This window comes from Peromyscus californicus, unplaced genomic scaffold, assembly GCF_007827085.1.
Source record: "Peromyscus californicus insignis strain IS unplaced genomic scaffold, ASM782708v3 Scaffold_17__1_contigs__length_78620276, whole genome shotgun sequence".
In the NCBI taxonomy this organism is placed as follows: Eukaryota; Metazoa; Chordata; class Mammalia; order Rodentia; family Cricetidae; genus Peromyscus; species Peromyscus californicus.
In genome coordinates this window covers 14,086,027-14,109,215 of record NW_026294469.1, presented here as the reverse complement: position 1 = coordinate 14,109,215, position 23,189 = coordinate 14,086,027, and the positions used below count along the sequence as shown (strand labels likewise).

Here is a 23,189-nt window from a genome sequence, read left to right as displayed (position 1 = left end):
GCTCCTCAGCTCCGTGAGTTCCCGGGGATTCTCCTGGATCCTCTTCACCTTCGCTGGAGGAGCGGTGGGAATATTATACAAATTCTGGGGATTCAAACTCAGATGCATGGCAAGTGGTTTAGCCATCAAGCCATCTCCCCAGGCTTGAATCTGTGCACTCATATTTTCTTGTGTGTGTGTGTGTGTGTGTGTGTGTGTGTGTGTGTGTGTGTTACAGTGCAAATGTGGAGGCCAGAACACTACTTTCAGGAGTCGGTTCTCCAACCATGTAGGTTCCGGGGATTGAATTCATTGGACTTGGGGGAAAGTGCCTTTTCTGGGCCATCTTCTTGGTCCTGTGTCCCCCCCCCCCCCCCACACACAGTGCCTTTACTGAGCCATCTTCTCAGTCCTTCCCCTCCCTCCCCACACACACAACTGGCATCATCCCCACTAAAACAACACTGTGATTCCACATGTATTATGGATTAGCTTGAGCTTAGGTTTTATGTAAAACCGAATTCTGAGTGCCAAGTAACCAACACGCAGCATTACTTTTGGAATACAGCTTGTTTGTAAGCTGGGCCCGTGCCCATTTAAAATTAGCATGATACTGGATGTCAAAGTTCCAAAGAGCTCCATAGGAAGGATGCTCAGAATAGTTCCTTAGACGGAACCGGTCTCTAGAACATCCTCCACAGGTGAGGACGATATCCAGGGACATTTGGGTACAGAGTGGCTGTGTGCAGAGTTCTTGCTTTCATTTTCATCTAAGTCCATGAAATTGTGTTTGACTCCATGCCGCTCCTGTGACCTTGCTGGAGCGAGTTCTTGGGATCTATCTAGCAGTCAGAATCCCCACCCCCACCCCCGCGTCATATTGCCTTTCTAGGTTGAGCCCTGGTGTCCTCTGTAAGTTGAAGACACCAACCCTGCCCACAGGAAGGTTTACTGGTCCAATCTCTGTTCTTAGTCCCTGGTGTGTCTGGGCTAATGTGGGGTGAGAACAATTTCTGTATGTTCTTGCGTTTCTTTCCTGGTCTGCTGTTAGCTGTCCTCATTCCCCTTAGGAATTGTCTTCCAAAAACATCTGTGCTCTTAGCCCAGACCTGGAGAGCTTGGGCTATACACAAAGGGAGGGATTTCCTTGGCTAGATTGAGTCTCTGGGGGCTAAAGAGAGTCAGCATACTGAGCTGGCTGACCCAGCTGGGGTGCCAACAGCAAACGGCTTTATTTTCTCTGTCTTCAGAGCCATTTAGTTGAATTTCCACTCTTGACTCTGTGACAGCTCAGGATAACCTTTACTCTCGGGCTCGTAAGCCTCAGAGGCATTGAGTTGAAAATGTCAGCTTCCTCTTTTCTCTGCCCCCCCCCCCCCCCCCCCCCCCGCCCCGCGCCCTTATTCCGCAGTATGTTCCAGAAGAAGGAGAAGCCACTTCACTCTGGAACCACTCTGCTCCTTCAGGGAACTCTCCGCTCCAATTTCAGGCCTCCTCTTACCTGAACGTGGAACCGAGGGGGAGGAAGGGCCGGATGAGCCTTCTCTTGGTTTGTTCTGAGGGGGTGCTCTTGGGGATGACGGCAGGAACGGGAGGCGGAGGCGGGATGACTGCAGTGAATCCAAGGCCATCCTGGGCGATAGAGAGTTCTAGAAGTGCCTTGACTAGAGTAAGGCATTGTCTGAAAAAACAAAACAAGCAACAAGCAAAAAAAAAAAAAAGAAAGAAACAAGAGGGAGGAAGTGGGAGGGGGGATCCCCTCTCCCCAATCTCTGTGACCCTGGAGCCAGAAAGGTCTACACTGAGCTACTTGGCAGACTCAGAGAGGAAGGTCTGGCAGCTAGAGGCCACGTTTAGATTTGGATCCACAGGCGATGTCCTCTTGAGCATGGCATTGTAAACGATTTGAATTGTGAACTTCAGGCCACAACCTGCTTTGGCCCAGAGTTGCTTTCCTAAGGTATCCGTGGCATGGAGATTCCTGAGGAACCCAGGACCCGAAGAGATCATTTAAGTCAGAAGACAGAAGCTGATTGTCCCCCACACCGCCCACCTCCGGCACCGTGTAACCTGGGCAGGGAAGAACACTGCCAAGGAGAGCCCATGCCATTCACCAGCAAGGAGCACTCAGTGCCGGGCACTAACATTTAATTTAGTTAATTTATCACTTTTTTTTTTGGAGACAGGGTCTCATGCATCCCAGGCTGGCTTGGAACTCACTGTGGAGCCAAAGATGACTTGAACTTCCGATCCTCCTGTCTCCACTCCGTAAGTGTTGGGATTATAGGTTTGCATGATCACACTCAGTTTTATGTGACATTATCGATTAAAGTCGGGGCACTGTGCATACTAGTCAAGCTATGCTTTTAGAAACAGGGCCCAGGGGGTCTGGAGAGATGGCCTAGTGGTTAAGAGCACTGACTGCTCCTCCAGAGGACCCGGGTTCAATCCCCAGCACCCACATGGCAGCTCACAACTGTCTGTAACTCCAGTTCCAGGGGATCCTCACACAGACATATGCACAGGCAAAACACCAATGCACATAGAATAAGAATACATCAATTACTTAAAAAGAAAAAAAAAATGCTGGGTGGTGGTGGTGCACACCTTTAATCCCAGCACTCGGGAGGCAGAGCCAGGCGGATCTCTGTGAGTTCGAGGCCAGCCTGGTCTTCAGAGTGAGATCCAGGACAGACACCAAAACTACACAGAGAAACCCTGTCTCGAAAAACCAAAAAAAAAAAAAAAAAAAAAAAAAAAGAAAGGAAGAAAGAAAGAAAAAAGAAACAGGGCCCAGCCCATAGTCCAGGCTATCCTGGGCGCTCATGACAATCTTCCTGTTTCAGCCTCCCAAGAGCTGAGATTACTAGTTTGGACTCATCCCACCATCTATTTGTCCCAGGGTTGCATGTGCAGGGGATGGTGGCTGCTGAGTTTGTCTTCATTACTGGGGTGCCAGTAAGAAAATTCCTGCAGTTTTAGCAGCACAAGGGGCCAGATGTGGCAGGACACACCTGTCATCTCAGCACACCTGTCATCTCAGCACTCAGGATGCTCACACCTGTCATCTCAGCACACCTGTCATCTCAGCACTCAGGATGCTCACACCTGTCATCTCAGCACTCGGGATGCTCACACCTGTCATCTCAGCACTCAGCATGCTCACACCTGTCATCTCAGCACTCGGGATGCTCACACCTGTCATCTCAGCACTCGGGATGCTCACACCTGTCATCTCAGCACTCAGCATGCTCACACCTGTCATCTCAGCACTCGGGATGCTCACACCTGTCATCTCAGCACTCAGCATGCTCACACCTGTCATCTCAGCACTCGGGATGCTCACACCTGTCATCTCAGCACTCAGCATGCTCACACCTGTCATCTCAGCACTCAGCATGCTCACACCTGTCATCTCAGCACTCAGCATGCTCACACCTGTCATCTCAGCACTCGGGATGCTCACACCTGTCATCTCAGCACTCGGGATGCTCACACCTGTCATCTCAGCACTCGGGATGCTCACACCTGCCATCTCAGCACTCGGGATGCTCACACCTGTCATCTCAGCACTCGGGATGCTCACACCTGTCATCTCAGCACTCGGGATGCTCACACCTGTCATCTCAGCACTCAGCATGCTCACACCTGTCATCTCAGCACTCGGGATGCTCACACCTGTCATCTCAGCACTCGGGATGCTCACACCTGTCATCTCAGCACTCGGGATGCTCACACCTGTCATCTCAGCACTCAGCATGCTCACACCTGTCATCTCAGCACTCGGGATGCTCACACCTGTCATCTCAGCACTCGGGATGCTCACACCTGTCATCTCAGCACTCAGCATGCTCACACCTGTCATCTCAGCACTCGGCATGCTCACACCTGTCATCTCAGCACTCAGCATGCTCACACCTGTCATCTCAGCACTCGGGATGCTCACACCTGTCATCTCAGCACTCAGCATGCTCACACCTGTCATCTCAGCACTCGGGATGCTCACACCTGTCATCTCAGCACTCGGGATGCTCACACCTGTCATCTCAGCACTCGGGATGCTCACACCTGTCATCTCAGCACTCGGGATGCTCACACCTGTCATCTCAGCACTCGGGATGCTCACACCTGTCATCTCAGCACTCGGGATGCTCACACCTGTCATCTCAGCACTCGGGATGCTCACACCTGTCATCTCAGCACTCGGGATGCTCACACCTGTCATCTCAGCACTCGGGATGCTCACACCTGTCATCTCAGCACTCGGGATGCTCACACCTGTCATCTCAGCACTCGGCATGCTCACACCTGTCATCTCAGCACTCGGGATGCTCACACCTGTCATCTCAGCACTCAGCATGCTCACACCTGTCATCTCAGCACTCGGCATGCTCACACCTGTCATCTCAGCACTCGGGATGCTCACACCTGTCTTCTCAGCACTCGGGATGCTCACACCTGTCATCTCAGCACTCGGGATGCTCACACCTGTCATCTCAGCACTCAGCATGCTCACACCTGTCATCTCAGCACTCGGGATGCTCACACCTGTCATCTCAGCACTCGGCATGCTCACACCTGTCATCTCAGCACTCAGGATGCTCACACCTGTCATCTCAGCACTCAGGATGCTGAGCTAGCTAATTTTATGTCCACTTGACATGGGCTAGATTTATCTGAGAGGAGGGAACCCCAGTTGAGAAAATGCCTCCATAAGACTGGGCTGTAGGCCCAGATAAAGCGAAAACCATCACATCGAAGTTGGACAAGGCAAACCAACAGAAGGAAAAAAGCCCCAAGAGAAGGCACAAAAATCAGAGGCCCACTTGTTCATACACTCAGGAGTTCCAGAAAAATACTAAACTGAAAGCTTGTAATATATGCACAGAGGACCTGGTGCAGACCTGTGCGGGCCCTGTGCATGCTGCTTCAGTCTCTGTGAGTTCATATGAGTTTTGCTCAGTTGATTTAGAGAACCTTGTTCTCCTGGTGTCCTCCATCCCCTCTGGCTCTCACACTCTTTTCACCTCCTTTGCCAAGGGGTTCCCTAAGCTCTGAGAGGAGGGATTGGATGACGACATCCCATTTAGAGCTGTGTGTTCCAAGGTCTCTCTATGTGTGCAAAGTCTGGCTGTGGGCATCTGTATTTGTTCCCGTTTGCTGCAGGAGGAAGCTTCTCTGATGATGGCTGAATGAGGCACTGATCTATGAGTACAGAGGAATATTATTAGAAGTCATTATAATGTTCCTTTTTTCTTTTTTAGACCAGTAGTATTTGGTTTTACAATAGGTCTCTGGGCTATCTAGTCTCTGATTCTTGGTCACCTAAACAATGTCAGGTGTGGGTTCCATCTCGTGGAGTAAGCCTTAAATCAAATCAGACATTGGTTGATAATCTCACAAGCTTTGGGCCACCATTGCCCTAGCATAGTTTGCAGGCAGGACAGCATTGTAGATCAAAGGTTTTGGGGCTGAGTTGGTGTTTATGTTTCACTTTTTGTAGCCGGCAGAGGACCTTTCTGCACCAAAGATGCTAGAACATGGGGTGAAGGTTCTATGTGGGCACCAGCTCCACCTCTCCATGCTCAATGAGTTGTGTGGATGCTGTCTTCGGCAATGGGGCTTTGCTGTCAGTCTGTGGAGAGCAACCTATGACCTTGGCAACAGCCTGGGTTGTTAGAGAATTTCCATGGCACCACTTCGGCCAATGGATGTAATCCAGTCCTGGTACTAGAAGCTTCCTTTGGTGACAAGAGATCGACATCTGGGACTCTATTTCCCTCATTATTTGGAGACTTCATTAGGATAGCCTTCATATAGTTAGGAAATTTCCACTGCACAAGGTTTCCAAACCACCCTTCAAATGCCTCTCAATTCTAGCTGTCTCTCCCTCATCCCCGCACTCTGCCCCCTCCCCCACCCCCTCCCCACCTGATCCTCCCACTCCCGTCAGCACCCCCCCTGCCCCAGTCCACCCATAAAATCTATTTCCCCCTCCAGGAGATCCACGTGACCCCCTCCCCAGTCCCTTCTTCTATACCTAACCTCTTTGGGTCTACAGAGTGTAGTGTGGTTATTATCATTTATTTAATGACTAATATCCACATGTAAGCAAATGCATACCATATTTATCTTTCTGGGTCTGGGTTACCGCACTCAGGATGATTTTTTTTTCTAGTTCCATCCATTTCCCTGCAAATTTCATGGTATCATTTGTTTTAAACAGGTGAGTAATACTCTTTTGTGGAAACGTAACACCTTTTCTTTATCCATTCTTCTCTCTTCTTTCCTCTGGGACATCTAGGTTGTTTCCAGTGTCTGGCTATTATGAGTATAGCAGCAGTGAACATGTTGAGCAGGTGTCCTTGTGGTATGATGGAGAAGTGACAGCAGTTTTATAGCGTTTTCATGGTAACAGAACAAAGATTTTAAAATCAAGGTATTTAAAAACACATTGGTGGGAAAATCAGAGAGGTGGGTTACTACATCTACGGGCCTTGGACGCTCTCTGGTGGCATTCTTAGCCATTCCATGGGCCGAGGATAGTGTTTTGTGGAGTTAAGACATTCCAAAGGTTTTTATCGTTTTTATCAGGATGTTAGGTATGATACCGAGGTGGGCAGGAATGGCTCTTTGTGGGACTAAAGGTAGCCCAAGAGAAATTGTAATTATGCCCCCAGACCTGTAACATTCCAAATTACACAGTCATTGAAGCTGTAGTCAGCCTTTGTAGCTTTTTTTCAGAAATTCTCATTTGCAGGGCTCAGTCCACAGAACGGCTGTTGGCTTTACCAAACTCCCCAGCTGGCTTGAGCTAGCATGACTGTGGAGTTGCTTATACCAGCGTGACTGCCCTAACCCTTCACAGAGAAAGCAAAAAGAACTTCAAAATGTCTAAAATTCGGGCCGGGCGGTGGTGGCGCACGCCTTTAATCCCAGCACTTGGGAGGCAGAGCCAGGCGGATCTCTGTGAGTTCGAGGCCAGCCGGGGCTACAGAGTGAGATCCAGGACAGGCACCAAAGCTACACAGAGAAACCCTGTCTCAAAAAACAAAAAAAAAAAATAAATAAAAGTCTAAACTTCAAATGTAGTGTAAAACATATCTCACAATAGTATTAACAGTATCTACTCCTATCGTAATTTTATGACAATTAGATTTTAACCAATCCATAACTTTTTTACTACGTTTTGTTTATTTATTTGGGATGGTACCTGTGTGCTATGGCGCATATCTGAAGGTTGAGGACAACTTACAGAAGTCAGTTCTCTCTTTGCATCATGTGGGTCCCAGAGACTGAATTCAGGTTGTTGGGCTTGGTAGCAGGGATCTTTCCCCACCGAGTCATCAAAGTGGTTTCACTTTAACCAATTTTACTATGAGAGTTTTGGGACGGGACGTTAAATTTGGGTCATTATGGAAATGTTGCATTAAATAGGTGATCTACTTGAGATGTGGATGGCCCGAGTGAAATCAAAGGACCTGCAGTGTCTTCTCTCCTGGCTTGGTTGTGCTCTTTTATTGAGAGATTATGTCAAGTCATCTATACCCTGGTGTGAAGTGACATTTCCAGACCAGAAGAGGATTTCAGTTGTTTATCTAATCAACCTCATGGGGATGGAGTTGGGGGGAGAAGACCAGGGGACAGATCTGGAAGATCATTTGTCAGGGGATGAGTGCATTCTCATTTTAGATAAGCACATCAGACAGCTGAGTCCACAGTCTCTCAGATGCAGGAGGAATGCTAAACCAAAGAGCTAAAAAGGCTATTTTATCTCAAAGTATTTTTAATCTATTAACAGGAGCAAAAATATAATCACATAAAAGCCATGTTACCACAGCATGAGTCAATTCTCATGTGACCTGAGAGGATGTGAGCTTAGGTCCTCTTACACCCAGGATCAGGGGTTCTAAGGCCCTTGGCATTTGTGATGAAGACTTAGACTAACAGCTGACCTCCAGGGATTTTGTAAAATGGGAATCACTGTGGGCACAGGCTGAGTTTGGCACAGGCTGTGACAGATGCAAAGAGACACTCAGGATACATTCCCAGATGAACAGGGACTTAAAAAATGTAGAAGTGGAAAATAGGGAGGTAATGTTCTGAGTTAATGGGTATTGATGGTTAAAATACGTGCATGTGCCTACACACACACACACACACACACACACACACACACACACACACACACTTTCAGACAAGGTCTCTCTATGTAGCCCTGGCTGTCCTGAATTCATTAGAGATCCACCTGCCTCCCAAGTGTTGGGATTAAAGCTGTGCACCACCATGCCAAGCAAGAGCATATATTTTTAACAATAGATTGGTATTCAAGCATGATTAATTCTGTTTTGACAGCATTCACTTGCAGAGGTGTGTGTGTGTGTGTGTGTGTGTGTGTGTGTGTGTGTGTGTGTGTGTGTGTGTGTGTGTGTAACAGACCCTGGTAGATTTCCAGTCCAAGGAAACAACATGAGGCCCAGGCATGTAACAGCAGGCGGGGTGAGCAGGGATGAATCGTGAGGATCAAACATTTGTACAGACGAAGTGTGATAGTGACATGGAAACATGAAACTGGTTCTCTCTACCTTATGATAGAATGAAAACACGTTTCAGATATTAGGAGATTACAGGAAGTTGAATGTGAAATGTTCCAGGCTTGTGTATTTGAGCACAAGGTCCACAGCTGCTTTGAAAGGTTCTTGAACCTGTAGGGGGTCAGGGTAGCTAGAGGAAGTCGGTCAGTGGTGAGTGGGCTTTGAGGCTTATATTCTGGCCCCACTCTGCCCTCTCAGGCTTGCTGATCTGCGGAGATGTAAGCAAGCAGCCCCAGGCTACTGTTGCAATAGTTGTAACTGCTTCTGCCGAGTGTCCTCCTTACCAGGATGGCCAGCATACTCATCCTGTTTCCCTTAGCTGCTCATACAGTCACATGCTCATCCTTCTTCCCTTAAGCAGTAACTCATACAGTTACATGCTGTTTGTTTTTATTTTACTGATAGAAAGTGAAGTTATGTTTAACAGGAGCACAGATTTGATATACAACATATGCAATAAGCCAGGCGTGGGGGTGCACATCTTTAATATCAGCACTCAGAGGCAGAGGTAAGCAGATGTCTGAGTTCAAGGCCAGCCTGGTTTACAAGTGAGTTCCAGGACAGGTAGAGCTACATAGAGAGAACTTGTCTCAACAAAACAAAACCAACCAACCAAACAAAAAACAAACAAAACATGTATGAGAACATTGTATATGGAAAACCATCTTCCTAGTATTTGCTTTCTAGTGGAGAAATTTTGAAATGACCAAGCTTGTGAAATTAGAACTCTCATACACAAGCTATAATGATTAACTATAAAGCCGTCCACCTCCCATCAGGTACTCTAAGTATAAGGTGAATAGTTTACAGCCTAGTTAGAAAAATATACAGAGGCCAGCAATAAAAGCACAAAAAAGATGTAACAAGAGCTCTGCCCTTGGGGCTACCAGGGTGTCAGGAATTCAGAGACCTGTGTCGTGCTGACAGGTTCTTGGGGAAGTTGAGAAGGCACCAAGGAGGCAGAGAATCTGAGGCATGCACATGAAGGAGTCTGGTATTTGTAGGGTAGAGGGTATTTGTGCAGAGAAAGAAGTGAGACTCAGACACGATGGGGTTATCAACTGTCAAAAAAAAATCCTAAGGCAATTTAAATAGAACTCATGTCAGAAGCCATTGGTTTCTGAAATATTTAGGTCAACTGTGACAGAAGCCCTTTCTGAATCATCCCACAAGTCACAACTAGAGCGTCGTTCAGCTGCCAGCTCCACTCTTCCCATGAGCTGGTGGGAACGATTATAAAGTTAATGACATGACTGACACTTGTCTTACTGTTGGTTAGGGTGTTTGTATTAGCAACGGCAATTGGAGTCATTGACATTTGCTGGATTCCTCATATTAATTTTTGTAAATAACAGCCCCCAAATAGTGACTATTAGCTTCACTAGTGAACACAGCCAAACACACTTAGAAGAAATAATATGCAAACTTGTACAGGAAACTGAAGAGGAAGGACTAACCTGTCGTTCAATCTCTGAGGTTGGTGTTACCCTACTCCAAACCCACCAAAGGCATGACAAGAAAAGACATTACACATTAATATTTCTCATGGATATAGATGCAAAAATTTATAATAAACTTGTAGCAAATCAAACCCAATATTGAAAGGGTAAGAAGAAGTTTAACATAGGAATTCAAGGTTAGTTTAACTTTTGGGGAGGGACATCTAATTTGTCATTTAAAAATTATTTTTAAAATATGCCTTGGTATGGTGGTATATGTCTTTAATCTCAACTCTTGGGAGGCAGAGGGAGACAGAGACCAGTGAGTTTGAGGCTAGCCTGGTCTACATAGTAAGCTACAAGATAGCCACAGCTACATAGTGAGATTTTGTCTCAAAAAACAAGACAAACCAAAAAAAAAATTTTATGAGTACACATGTGTGTCTGTATGTGGGTATGTACATGTGAGTACAGGTGTCTGCAGAGTCCAGAAGAGGGCCAGAGTATCTGGAATTACAGACAGCTGTAGCCACCTGACATGGAACTGAGCTCAGGTCCTCTGCAAGAGCAGTGTGTGCTCTCAACTACTGAGTCATCTTTTCGGCCACTAACATGTCACAGAAGGACAAGCTACGTGATGTCTTTACTAGATGAAAAATAAGCAAACATTTGATAAAATCCAACCTTCACTCCTGGATTAAAAACTCTTAGCAAACTCAAGCTAGACCATGTGCCTGGAGATGTGGTCCAGTATCTGCTAGTCGGTAGTGGGACTTAGCCACAGAACCTTCTGGGTGGGGTGCCAGCTTGGGCTGTACCTCTTCTCTCTGGTAGGGCAAAAGGGGTCAAAGGTGAAGAGTGGGTTACTGGAAGAGGGGCAGGACACCTGAGAGCCCTGGGTGTGATGTTAGCATCACATCCTTGGACAAACAGTGTCAACTTGACAGAGTCTAAAATCACCTAAGAGACAAACCTCAGCACATGTCTGTGAGGGAGTTTCTAGATTAGGTTAACTGAGGTCAACTGACCCACCCTAAATGTGAGCAGCACTATTGCATGAGCAGGGGTTCCTGGACTGAATGAGTGAGTGGAGCACTACCGTCCCTCTCTCCGCTACCCGACTTCAGGTACAATGTGACCAGCTGCCTCATGCACCCGTTGCTATGTCATCTTCGTCATGGAGGTTCTGTTCCTTGTCACTGTGACCCAAAATAAACCCTGTCGGGGGATAATCTTCTTGTGCACTGTGAAGATGTGTCTTTGCCAAGGCACCTTCTGATTGGTTTAATAAAAAGGCTAAATGGCCAGTAGCTAGGCAGAGAGAAGTTAGGTGGGACTTGTGGATAGAAAGAGAGTGTGGGGAAGAAGGGCAGGGTCAGGCAGAATCATGAGCCAGATGCAGAGGAAGGAGGAGATGAACATGCCATGCTGAAAGAAGGTACCTCCGCCTGGTAGAGCGTAGATAAGAAATATGGGCAAATTTAAGTTGTAAGAGCTAGTTAGTAATAAGCCTAAGCTCTCGGCTGAGCATTTATAATTAATAATAAGTCTCTGGGTGGTTGTTTGTGAGCAGGCTGGTGGGACAGAAAACCCTGCCTATGAAACCCTTCCCTTCCTAAGTTGCTTTCATCACAGCCTCTGCTGACCTGTTGTTGATGCTCTTCCTGTCCCTAAAGACTGCTGTGCAGGGGAAAATGACCTGACAAAGTGATCTACAAGAACACCCCAGGAGCTGGAGAGTTAACACTTGACTTCTCTGAGAAATTTCTGAATTTAAAGAGGTTCCAAGATTGCATTACTTCCCTCGACTCTTAGCTGTCAGGAATGGTGACCGGTGTTTGCTCTGTCACCCTCACCTCCTAAACCCCTGCTGCCATGAGTGAGTGCATCTCCATCCATGTTGGCCAGGCTGGTGTCCAGATCAGCAATGCCTGCTGGGAGCTCTACTGCCGGGAACATGGCATCCAGCCTCACAACCAGATACCAAGTGACAAGACAATTGGCGGAGGAGATGACACCTTCAACACCTTCTTCAGCAAGACAGGAGCTGGCAAGCGTGTGCCCCCTGCAGTGTTCGTAGGCCTGGAGCCCGCAGTTATTGATGAAGTTCACACTGGGACCTACTGCCAGCTCTTCCACCCTGAGCAGCTCATCCCAGGCAAGGAAGATGCTGCCAATAATGATGTTTCTGGTCACTACACCATTGGCAAGGAGATCACTGACCTTGTCTTGGAGTGAATTCGCAAACTGGCTGACCAGTGCATAGGTCCTCAGGGCTTCTTGGTTTTCCACAGCTTTGGTTGGGAACTGGTTGTGGGTTCACATATTACCCCCCCCCCCCCCCCCCCCCCCCCCCCCCCGCTGAGGGAGTAGCTCTCTGTTGATTATGGAGAGAAGTCCAACTGGAGTTCTCCATTTACCCAGCTCCCAGGTTTCCATCCTCACCACCCTGGAACACTCTGTGCTTTCATGGTAGACAATGTGACCATCTATGACATCTGTTGTAGAAACCTCGACATTGAGCGCCTGATCTACACTAACTTTAACTGCCTTATTAGCCAGATTGTGTCTTCCATCACTGCTTCCCTCAGATTTGATGGATCCCTAACAGAATTCCAGACCAACTGGGTGTCCTATCCTTGAATCCACTTCCCTCTGGCCACATATGCCCCCTGTCATCCCTGCTGAGAAAGCCTACCATGTGCAGCTTTCAGCAATGCCTGATTTGAGCCAGACAACTAGATAGTGAAATGTGACCCTCCCCATGGTAAATACGTGGCTTGCTGCCTGCTGTACCATGGTGATGTTGTGGTTCCCAAAGATGTCAATGCTGCTGTTGCCATCATCAAGCCTATATGCAGCATCCAGTTTGTGGACTGGTGCCCCACTGGCTTCAAGGTTGGCATTAATTACCGTGGTACCTGGTGGAGACCTGGCCAAGGTACAGAGAGCTGTGTACATGCTGAGCAACACCACAGCCATCACTGAAGCCTGGGCTCGCCTAGATCACAAGTTTGACCTGATGTATGCCAAGTGCACCTTTGTGCACTGGTGTGTGGGTGAGGGTGTGGAGGAGAGGGGGTTCTCTGAAGCCAGTGAGGACATGGCTGCCCTGGAGGAGGATGTTGAGGAAGTTGGTGTGGGTTCTGTTGAAGGAGAGGGTGAGGAAGAAGGAGAGGAACACTAATCTGTTCTTTCAGCCCCTGGATCATGTCACACTCCCCGAATTTCCACTTCAACATTAGCTGACAGACATTGATGCTTCTAATTGCGTTATCTTTATTCTATGATCATGTCTTCTCCATGTGTTATCTGTATGTTTTTTCCCCCCATGATTGCAGAGGCCCACAGAGGTTTCCTAGTGAGATCTGAGCTTGCTTTACCAAGCAGGGCTGCATTAAGGGATGGCTTGACCATGTGCGTGGTTACCTGGTGATTGGAAGAGTCTATCTACCCTTTGCTGGGCTAGAGGGAGGTCTTTTGCTCCACCCCTTGGCATTTCTATAAAAAGCCCTTTTGAAGAGACAGAAGGGGCTGATGGATGTTGATCCAGGCCCTCCTGAGGCTATTCTGTGTTTCTATCTGCTTCTCTCCCCTCTATCTTTCTATCTAAATATTTCTCACTCTTCCCTCCTCAAGAGTACCCTGGGGAAAAAGTGGGAGCAGGCCTCCCACAGAGAAATGGATAGGCCTCCTGTTCATGATGCCTCAAAGTAAAAGTGTTAAGAAAAAAACAAATAGATAAAGGGGTTCTAAAGGTAAGGCAGTGGCCACAGCAGCTTTCCAGGGTGTGATAGGGGCCCAGGACTGCTACACGGGTCACATTCTTTGCACACAATCCCCTGTTCTCAATTGCCTTGACTGCTTGCTTGCCCTGTAGCAGGGAGTAGAGGAGGCAGGTGAATGGCCTTCATGAGAGACCAAGGCACTTTCTGGAGAGAGCACCACACAGTGAAGAGGGAAGGATGGGGAAGAGATAGGTGTGTGGCTGTCAAACAGTCTTCCCACAGCTGGCCCCCACGAGGAAGACCCAGTCATACAAAAGCCAGATGGTCTGGCCAGCCATAGGAGGATCATAGGCTGGGAGGGGCCTGGGAGCTAAGGAGATGGACACTGGCTGTGCTATGTCCTTATTAGTGCACAGCTGTGCTTCTGGGGAGAAAGAAAATTTGCTCTGTTGTTGGAACACCTGACTAGGTGTTTGCTTGAGGGGTGAGGGAGGAGACTCAACCCCTGATTGGGGAATCACAAAGCATTAAGTTCTTGGTCTGGGAACAAAACACATCCTGTTAAAACCCTGCTTATGGTGATGGCAATCTAAAGGAGGCATTTTCTCAGTTCAGGTTCCTCTTCCCAGATGACTGACGAGTGCCAAGCTAATGCACATAGAAAATCTAACCAGGACACTATCGGTGTGTGCCACCACAACCACATCAAACTTTACTCTGGATGGCTGACAGAGGTGCCTTCTGCCTGTCTGAGCATGAAGGAAGCAGGTGTTTGTCACCAAGTCAGTGAGTGAGGTGGTTTGGATAAGAATGGTTCCCATAGGTTCATGGATTTGAATACTTGGCCACCAGGGAGTGACACTATTTGAAAGGATTAGGAGGTGTGGCCTTATTGGAGAAAATGCTTCACTGAGGGTAGGCATTGAGGTTTCAAAAAGCCCTTTCCGAACTCAGAGTCTCTCTCTTCGTGCTGCCTGCTACTTCTCCAGTACCATGTCTACCTGCATGCCAATGTGCTCTCCACCTTGATAACAATGGACTGAAATTCTGAAACTGTAAGCAAGCTGCAGTGAAATGCTTTCCTTTATAAGAGTTGCTGTGGTCATGGAGTCTTTTCACAGCAATAGAACACTGACTAAGACAGTGTGACACCTCGCCCTTGGTGATTATAATAATAAACCTGTCACTGGCTCCATTTGAACTCTGCCCATGCTGTTGGCCCTGCTTTGCTGCCTGGAGCAAAATAACGCCATTCTGAGGCCACAGACTTTCCTCTCAGTCTCCTCTTATTTCCTACCCACCTCTCATAAGCAGTTCAGCTGGCCAGTATCCTTGTACCACTTCAGTCTCTGTGCTGGATGGAGGCAGTGCCTGGGTGGCATTTGTGCAACATGTTCAGTGTGCACCTAGAGCTGGTCCTGGGGCAAATTCAGCAAGGCAACAGAAAGTGCACACCACAGGAAGCTTTTTTCATGAAAGGTACAAAATGAACCAGTACTTACAGGTGAAAGTGGTTTTATTTATTTATTTTTTATGTTTTCAAGAATTTTATTTATTTTCTTTAAGAATTTTTTTTACTCAATGTATATACCAACCACAGATCCCCCTCTCATCCCTCCTCCTGCTCCCCTCAAGATTCTCCCCCCACAACCTACCCCCCATTCCCACCTCCTCCAAGGTAAGGTCTCCCATGGGGAGTCAGCAGAGCCTGGTACATTCAGTTAAGGCAGGTCCAGGTCCCTCCCCTTGCATCAAAGTTGTGCAAGGTGTCCCACCATAGGTAGTGGGCTCCAAAAAGCCAGCTCATGCACCAGGGATGGATCCTGATCCTACTGCCAGGGGCCCCTTAAACAGACCAAGCTACACAACAGTCTCGCTTATGCAGAGGGCCTAGTCCAGTCCCGTGGAGGCTCCACAGTTGTTGGTCTAAAGTTCTTGAGTTCCCACTAGCTTGGTTCAGTTGTCTCTGTATGTTTCCCTATCATGATTTTGATGCCCTTGCTCACAGAATCCCTCTTCCCTCTCTTTGACTGGACTCCTGGAGCTTAGCCTGGTGCTTGGCTATGGATCTCTGCATCTGCTTCCATCAGTTACTGGATGAAGACTCTATAATGATAGGGTATTCAACGATCTGATTACCAGGGTAGGCCAGCTCAGGCACCCTCTCCACTATTGCTAGTAGTCTAGGCTGGCGTCATTCTTGTGGATTCCTGGGAACTTCCCTAGCACCAGGTTTCTCCCTATCCCCATGATGTCTCCCTCTAGAAAGTTTAGACACAAGGGCTTTATGGTCCAGAATGACTGTATGCTTCACTATATCACATATGGCCTCTCCCCTTGCAAGGGGCATTTGTTTGATAAAAAATAGTTACTCATACAGTTCAGCAGAAAAGTCTCAGTCATGTGGGAATCTGGAACTCTCATTTGCAGCTGGCGTGAAGGTAGACTGATACAATTGTTTATCTGAACTCTATCTGTTAAACCATACTCTGCTACTCAAAATGCCATTCCACGTATACTCCAACATGAATGTACACCTACATACATTCAAACACATGTACTGTGGCTGGAGAATTTCTCTCCAGCTCCTGCCAAGTCCCAGCAGTCCAACAGTCCACTTATAAAATAAACACACAGATGCTTATATTATTTAAACTGTTTGGCCTAATGGCTCAGGCTTCTAGCTATCTAGTTCTTACATCTTAAATTAATCAATTTCTATAAATCTATACCTTGCCACGTGGCTTGTGCCTTACCGGAGTCTTCACATGCTGCTTGTCATGGCGGCGGCTGGCAGTGTCTCCCTCCTCAGCCTTCCACTTCCCAGAATTCTCTCAATTCTCCTCTCTGTTAGTCCTGCCTATACTTCTTGCCTGGCCATTGGCCAATCAGTGTTTTATTTATTGACCAATCAGAGCATTTGACATACAGACCATCCCACAGCAATGTACCATGATGTTAAAATAAAACATGGATAGGCAGTGTTCAAAGCACTTTCTTTTGAAGGTTGCTGGCAAAATGATTGTATTCATAGGTTAATTTTTTTTAGTTCTCTCTCTCTCTCTCTCCCTCTGCATGTGTGTGTGTACATGCATGTGTGCGTGCATGCGTGTGTGTGTGTGTGTGTGTGTGTGTGTGTGGGTGTGTATGTGTGTGTGTATGTGTGTGTTGGTGCTGGGATTAAATTTAGAGCCTTGTACATGCCAGGCTAGTGCTCTGCTACTAAACATTCCCAGCTCTACTCAAAGCACTTTGATTTAAAAGAGCCAAATGCCCTGGAAAGACCCTAAATGTTTTGTGGTAGTCTTTGGCGATTGGATTGACAATGGGAATAATGCATTTTAAGATGCTGAGATATATATATTGCAGTTTTGAAACCGAAGATTTACTAAAAGGACTGCTATCCTTGGGGCACAAGAGACCCTAAAACCATGTTCTCAGCACCAAGGAGATTTGCCCAGAGGGACAAAGGGCAGGAATAAGAGATAAAGACAGGAAATAGGGGGTGAGGGAGAAGGAGAAAGGAACTAGGGAGAGGGAAGTTAGTCCTGGAGGGACAAAGGACTGCCCCTGGATAGAGAGACAGACATGGCCCACAGTAAATGGTGGTTATAAAGGGAAGAGGAGACACCGTGTTAGGATGAGGTGTTTAATTTTGATTGGACAGGCTAATTAGGGTAGCAAAAGGGGGCTTTTGATTGCTGGATTTCAATACTTTGATAGTTGGATAAGGGATTCCCTGATAAGGGAATGGAGGTTTGTGGCTAGCTTCAAGAATGTAACCTAATGTTTTTAGTAAGGCAGCGGGAGTGGGGGGCAGAGTCACAGTTGCTAGAGCCCTTCATTTACTTTATGACCGATGGTTGAAATCCTCACGATGAGTTGGGTGCTGTAGCCATCCTCCTGGGTTTAGAGAGGATGTTCAGGAGCTGGTCGTTCAGGAGTCTGTCTGAACCTGTGATAGACCATTGTTAGGTGTCTCACTTGCCCTGGCCATGTCCTGTCTCTCAGCCATGGCACTCCAATTGTACTTTCTCTCGAGTTTGGCAGGGCAGCCACATTTGCCTCCACTTCTGAAGACGGTAGGCTTTAGAGCAGTGGTTCTCAACCTGTGGGTCGCGACCCCTTTGGGAGCCAAACAACCCTTTCCAGGGGTTGCCTAAGACCATTGGAAAACACAGAGCTTTACATTAAGATCCATAACAGTAGCAAAATTACAGCTATGAAGTAGCATCAAAAATGATTTTATGCTTGGGGGTCACCACAACACGAGGAACTGTATTAAAGGGTCACAGCATTAGGAAGGTTGAGAACCACTGCCTTAGAGCCACAGTGGTGGCACAATGTATGTACCTCATCACAACAATTTCCAAACGATGATGTTCCCTGCCTCATCTTTCTTCTGCCACATGGCCAAAGAGACTAGAAGAGAGCAACCTTCTGTTTCTGAACCTGGATTACTGAATGTATTTATTCTGTAAAACTTCACCTGCTTATCTACACACAATTTGAGGATTTTTTTGTGAGCCGTGCTTTAAGAGAAACGTTCTCTAGGGGCTCAGGCAGGAAAGTGCTTGCTTCAGAAACCCGAAGACCACATACAAAGCCAGGCAAGGCAGTGTGCATTTTAGCCCCGGTGCCATGGGAAGTGGGGACGGGTGGATTCCAGGAGTTTGCTGGCCTGTCAACCCAGCTGAATCAGAGTTCCAGGTCCAGTTAGAGTCCAAAAGTAAGGTGGGAAGCCAGGAAGTGGCTCAGTGGACGTAAGGGCTTGCCACCAGCTCTGACAGCCTTAGGTTGACCTGCTTCCCACACATGCACCATGGCACCCACACACACAACAACTGAAGTGCTAAAAACAGTAGGTGGAGAAGGTTGAGGACAACGTTGACATCTACCTCTGCCCTCCATGTGTGTGCAGACATACACATGTATTCTCTCTCTCTCTTTCTCTCTACCTGTCAAAAAACAGCTCCTTACGGAGATAAAGAAATGCAAGTCCTTGTTCCTTCCTATACCAATCCCAGGCAAAAGAAAGGTACAAGATTTACAAAAACAGAGTTCTTGATCCGACAAACTAAATTTCCTCCAAAGACATTGGCATGTGCCTTTGGTCTCTGGACATGTACCCTGTCCTCACTAGGGCCTTACTCGTAGACACTTATGGCGATTTAACACACACTTCTAGCACCCGTGGGGGCTTATCACTCCAGTTCCCAGTATTTTAAAGGCAAAAATTCTGTTAATATGTGTGTGCTGAGGGAAATGTCTAAAGTCAGTCTTCAAAGGCAGAAATGGAAAACTAGGAAGCAAGCACCCAACTTCATCTGCACGCAGGGCTGTGTAGCTAGAGGAAAAAGGCTCTGTACACCCACTCATGTTAGAACAGAAATCAAAAGCCATGCAGCCCACACCAACAATCTGCATTCCTTCTCAGAGGTTCAGAGATGTAGTGTGAACAGCCAGAGAACACAAACATAAATTTCCCAAAGTGTCCCACTGCAGGGTTGGGGATTGTGAAAGTGCATGTGGGGTAAGGGAAGAGGTCAGAAACACTAGCCACGTAAGTCCAGGAATTGGGATCTAAAGAACCAAGGCAGCAGTGGATCCAGGCCTGGGGTGGGGCTCAGCCTGCAGGATCTCTGTAGCCCAGGCTAGTGTGGTCAGCAGCTGCTCAGTGATCAAGTGCTCCTGGCAAGATTTACAAAAGAAAGAGGAAGAGTCAGGATGTCGGGCATCCTGTATAGTTTGAGTCTTTATGGGATGAAAGATTTAATACAAACAACAAACACGAGGGCATTCTATCTCTTGCTCTTACAAACAGCAGCAGGCTCCCCGGGAAAGGCAGAGAACAGCACTATCTTTGTCCCAGTAATCTCTGGGCTCTGTCTAGGGCTGTGTCCAGGAGGAGGACTGCTGCCAACCTGTTTCATATTGTTACCCGGAATGAATCTCCCTCCCCAGCCATGCCCTCCACTTGCCCTGCCCTTGTGCCCCTAGGCTAGAACATTGTGGGAACTGGACAGCTTGGCTCAGCTACTGAAGGGCAGGAGCAGGAATGTCTGATGAGGGTTGAGTAAGAATGTCTTGGAAGAGGCCTTGGTTTCTCAGACTGTGGGAGTTTTTTGTTTTGTTTTCCCGAGTTTACAAAACAAGTCTTTACTTCTGTTAATTCCACAAGCAACACTCTCCAAAGCTTTTAGACTGACCTTCTCTAGTACTATCTCAGTGTGCTGGTACCACAACAGAAACCAAGTGTTAGGCATAACTAGAGATGAACAAAAATGAACAGGGTAGCAGCAGTTAGGAAAATGATACAGGGGAAAATGAAGCAGACTGATAATTAAAGGAAGCAAGTGCGTCACCGCGGAGGATTATCAAGTTTTAAAAAGAAGGGAACCTCGGAGATGGGGAAATTACAATAATCACCGGGTTCTTTCTCTATGGTATGCACAGAGAGTATGTATAAAAATAACAGCTCATGCTAAGTGATGGGTGGGGCCTCTGGAAGAGAGAAGGGAAGACCAGTGCCCAGAGGCTGAGTCAAGGGATGGATGGGTACCAAGGGCCAGGGAAATGCCGCTCTGCTAGCAGCATCCCACCTCTCACAGTGAAAGAGAAGAAGCCCACTATTTGGGAAGTCTTCTGTCAGCCCTTTGGGGGCTGTATTTGTAATGTTAAATTGGTAATTACTTAACATTTAAGAAGTCATTCCAAGCCGGGCCGTGGTGGCGCACGCCTTTAATCCCAGAACTCGGGAGGCAGAGCCAGGCGGATCTCTGTGAGTTCGAGGCCAGCCTGGTCTACAAAGTGAGTTCCAGGAAAGGCGCAAAACTACACAGAGAAACCCTGTCTTGAAAACCAAAAAAAAAAAGAAGTCATTCCAGTAGGCAAAATGACCCATAAAACCTAGTTTCCTTTATTCAGACTTTGTAAAGCACAGCCTATGGGGATCCAGGTGAGAGAGGAGACTGCATGGGTGTGCCAGGTGTGTCTGTGGAAAGGAGCAATATTTGACCTTTCACATTGCAGGGGCTATAAAGGATGTCCTGGAAATGGGCTGGGCACAAGCCTCCTGTCAGGAGGCTGTCCCTCACAACACCTTAAAGAGTGGCTTTCTCAAACCTTGCTTGGGTCTTCTGAACCCTGATACCTCTCTCTACCTAGAACACTGTGTGGTTTCCTCCTCTCTCCACTTTCTGTGAGAACTGCGCCTAAGACACCAACAGCACCTCAAATAACAGTGTGTCTCCTCTTGGACCTACCTTCCTCTCCCCTAGCCCAGCAGTAAGGAAAACCAGAGTTCCATGCACCTTGCTCAAGCTCGTCTGGGGCCTTCTCTGAACTGAGACTTATTCTACAGGTGGCAGCCTGGACTGGGCAAAAAGGCCGTCCTTTTACTTTGCCTGTTTACACTGAGCAGGGAGGTAGAAACAGGGAGAGTGTCTAGCCAGATCCTTGGCTAACACTTGGAGAGCCTACTCTAGGTACTGAGGACCTCAGTCTCTTGTTCAAATAGGCTTGTACCCATCTCAGGAATGAAAGACCTTGTTCCTAGGTTCAGTGCATCTTCCCAAGGTCCTAAGAGCAGTCAGCAGCAGGCTGTGGTTTGATGCATGGAGCTCCATAGATGTTCACATATCATGATGAACTGAGGAGCAAGGAGCTCATGGTAGCTGGAAGAGCTTGCTCAGCATCTTGACCAGCAGTTTCAAGGTTTCTCCCCACCACTGGGGAGTCCTTTATCAGCCATGTTTTACAAGGCAAGCTATGATTTGTGTACTTGATTCACATTATCAAGAGAAAATGCACAGCTTGTCTTCCAGCCAGCAGCAACAACCTGAGGCTAAATCTCCACTGTATTTCCTGAGCTTTTCTGAGACAATAAACCAGGCACTCTATGTCTCAAAATAGGAAACAGCTTAACAAATATGTTATTTACTTGTAATCTTTAAGTCTTAACTGGGATCAAGACTCTGCTTAACTGGTACACTCAGTCTACTGTCTCTAGTATCACAGGATGGCTTAAGTAGCCTTTACTGAAAGAACTGTGGCCCTGGAGAGGGACCCAGGAGTTTCAGGAACCAGTGAGGAGGCTGCAGAGACAACTCCCAGAAGAGCACATCTTACAGCAGAGGTAAGACAGGCCATCCAAGTTTCCAGGGATGACTGGGCATTTAGGGGAAAGCCAGTTAGCTGAATATGGGCCGCAGGCATTCAGTTCATTGCTCCATTCCAACACTCATAGGTAACACGTGAGCTATGCATGCAGTGCGGTGTAAGAGGTCTCTTCATGTGCTGGCAGTGGGCAGTGACCAGTGCTTCCATGGTGGATGTAGAGCAGGTTTCTGGCCAACTTAAAGCCTTTGTACCTTATGTAGATGTCCTCCAGCTCTCTGCTCATGCTCTTTATTGCCACCATCTGTTGATGCTGCTTACCACTTATGACTCTTACAACTGCACACAGGCAGCTACATCCAGCTGGGAAGACAGAATCTTTCCTTCCCTACTAGATTGGGGCTCCCCAAGAACAGGAACTGGTAGTCTTCTTGCGCCTTCTAATCTCCACCCTCCAGAAGTAGTGTATAAAGGGCAATCAACAGGTACTGGTGAGAGGATGACAGGGTTGCAGCCATCTTAGAGAAGGGTCAGACTGTGCGCACCAGGCCCTGGGAACCCCATCAAAGGATGTGCTGCCCCTCCACTCTTGGGCCCTAGGAAACTCATCAGAAGATGTGCTGTCCCTAGACCCAGACAATTAGGGGCTGCACACCAGACATTTCCTGCCAGAACCTAAAGGATCTGATATAACATAACTGGAATAATAAACAAAGCAACACATATGTCCTGTGGGATGTTTTCTGCTGTTGTAGATTGTATACCATAGCTGTCAGAGGGAATGAGTTTCCTGCAGATAAAAATGGGATGTCTAACTATCAGAGGAAATGGGTCTGCTGGCAACATAGATTGCTAGAGAACATGGCAATTTCCTTGTAGCTGCAACCCTCCAATCAGTTCAAACCAAGCATCTCTAACCTGAAGTAAGCACCAATTCTGAGCTCGTAACTATATATGGAGTTGGAATTTCCCTAGATCTCCTACCCTAACCATTATAAAAACCCTGCTTGGTTGCTACTCATGGTCTCTCCTGCTCAGCTGCCATGTCAGATGGACGGATGGAGAGGCTCGGGTTAATTCACAACAATAAAAAGACTCTTTGCTTTTGCATTGGGTTTGTTCTCTTGGTAGTCTTCGGGGGACTCTGGGTACAATACTGGGTGACCAAGACCTGTGGTGACACAGGATCAGAAGGATGGTGAAAGCTAAAAAGGAGCCAGTGTCAACCAAGAACGAAAGGGTGAAGTTACCAGGACTCTTGGAGGGTGGAAGTAGAAGAAAGGTAATGTTCATTCAGGAGGAGCGATGTGTCTAAGCCTGGAGAGAGGAAC

At 47.4% G+C, this 23,189-nt stretch overlaps 1 pseudogene; it reads left to right on the top strand.

Moving 5' to 3' along the window:
• The first annotated feature begins 11,697 nt into the window (after positions 1-11,697).
• Positions 11,698-13,442, top strand: LOC128112409 (tubulin alpha-1B chain-like; annotated as a pseudogene).
• The last annotated feature ends 9,747 nt before the right edge of the window (positions 13,443-23,189 follow it).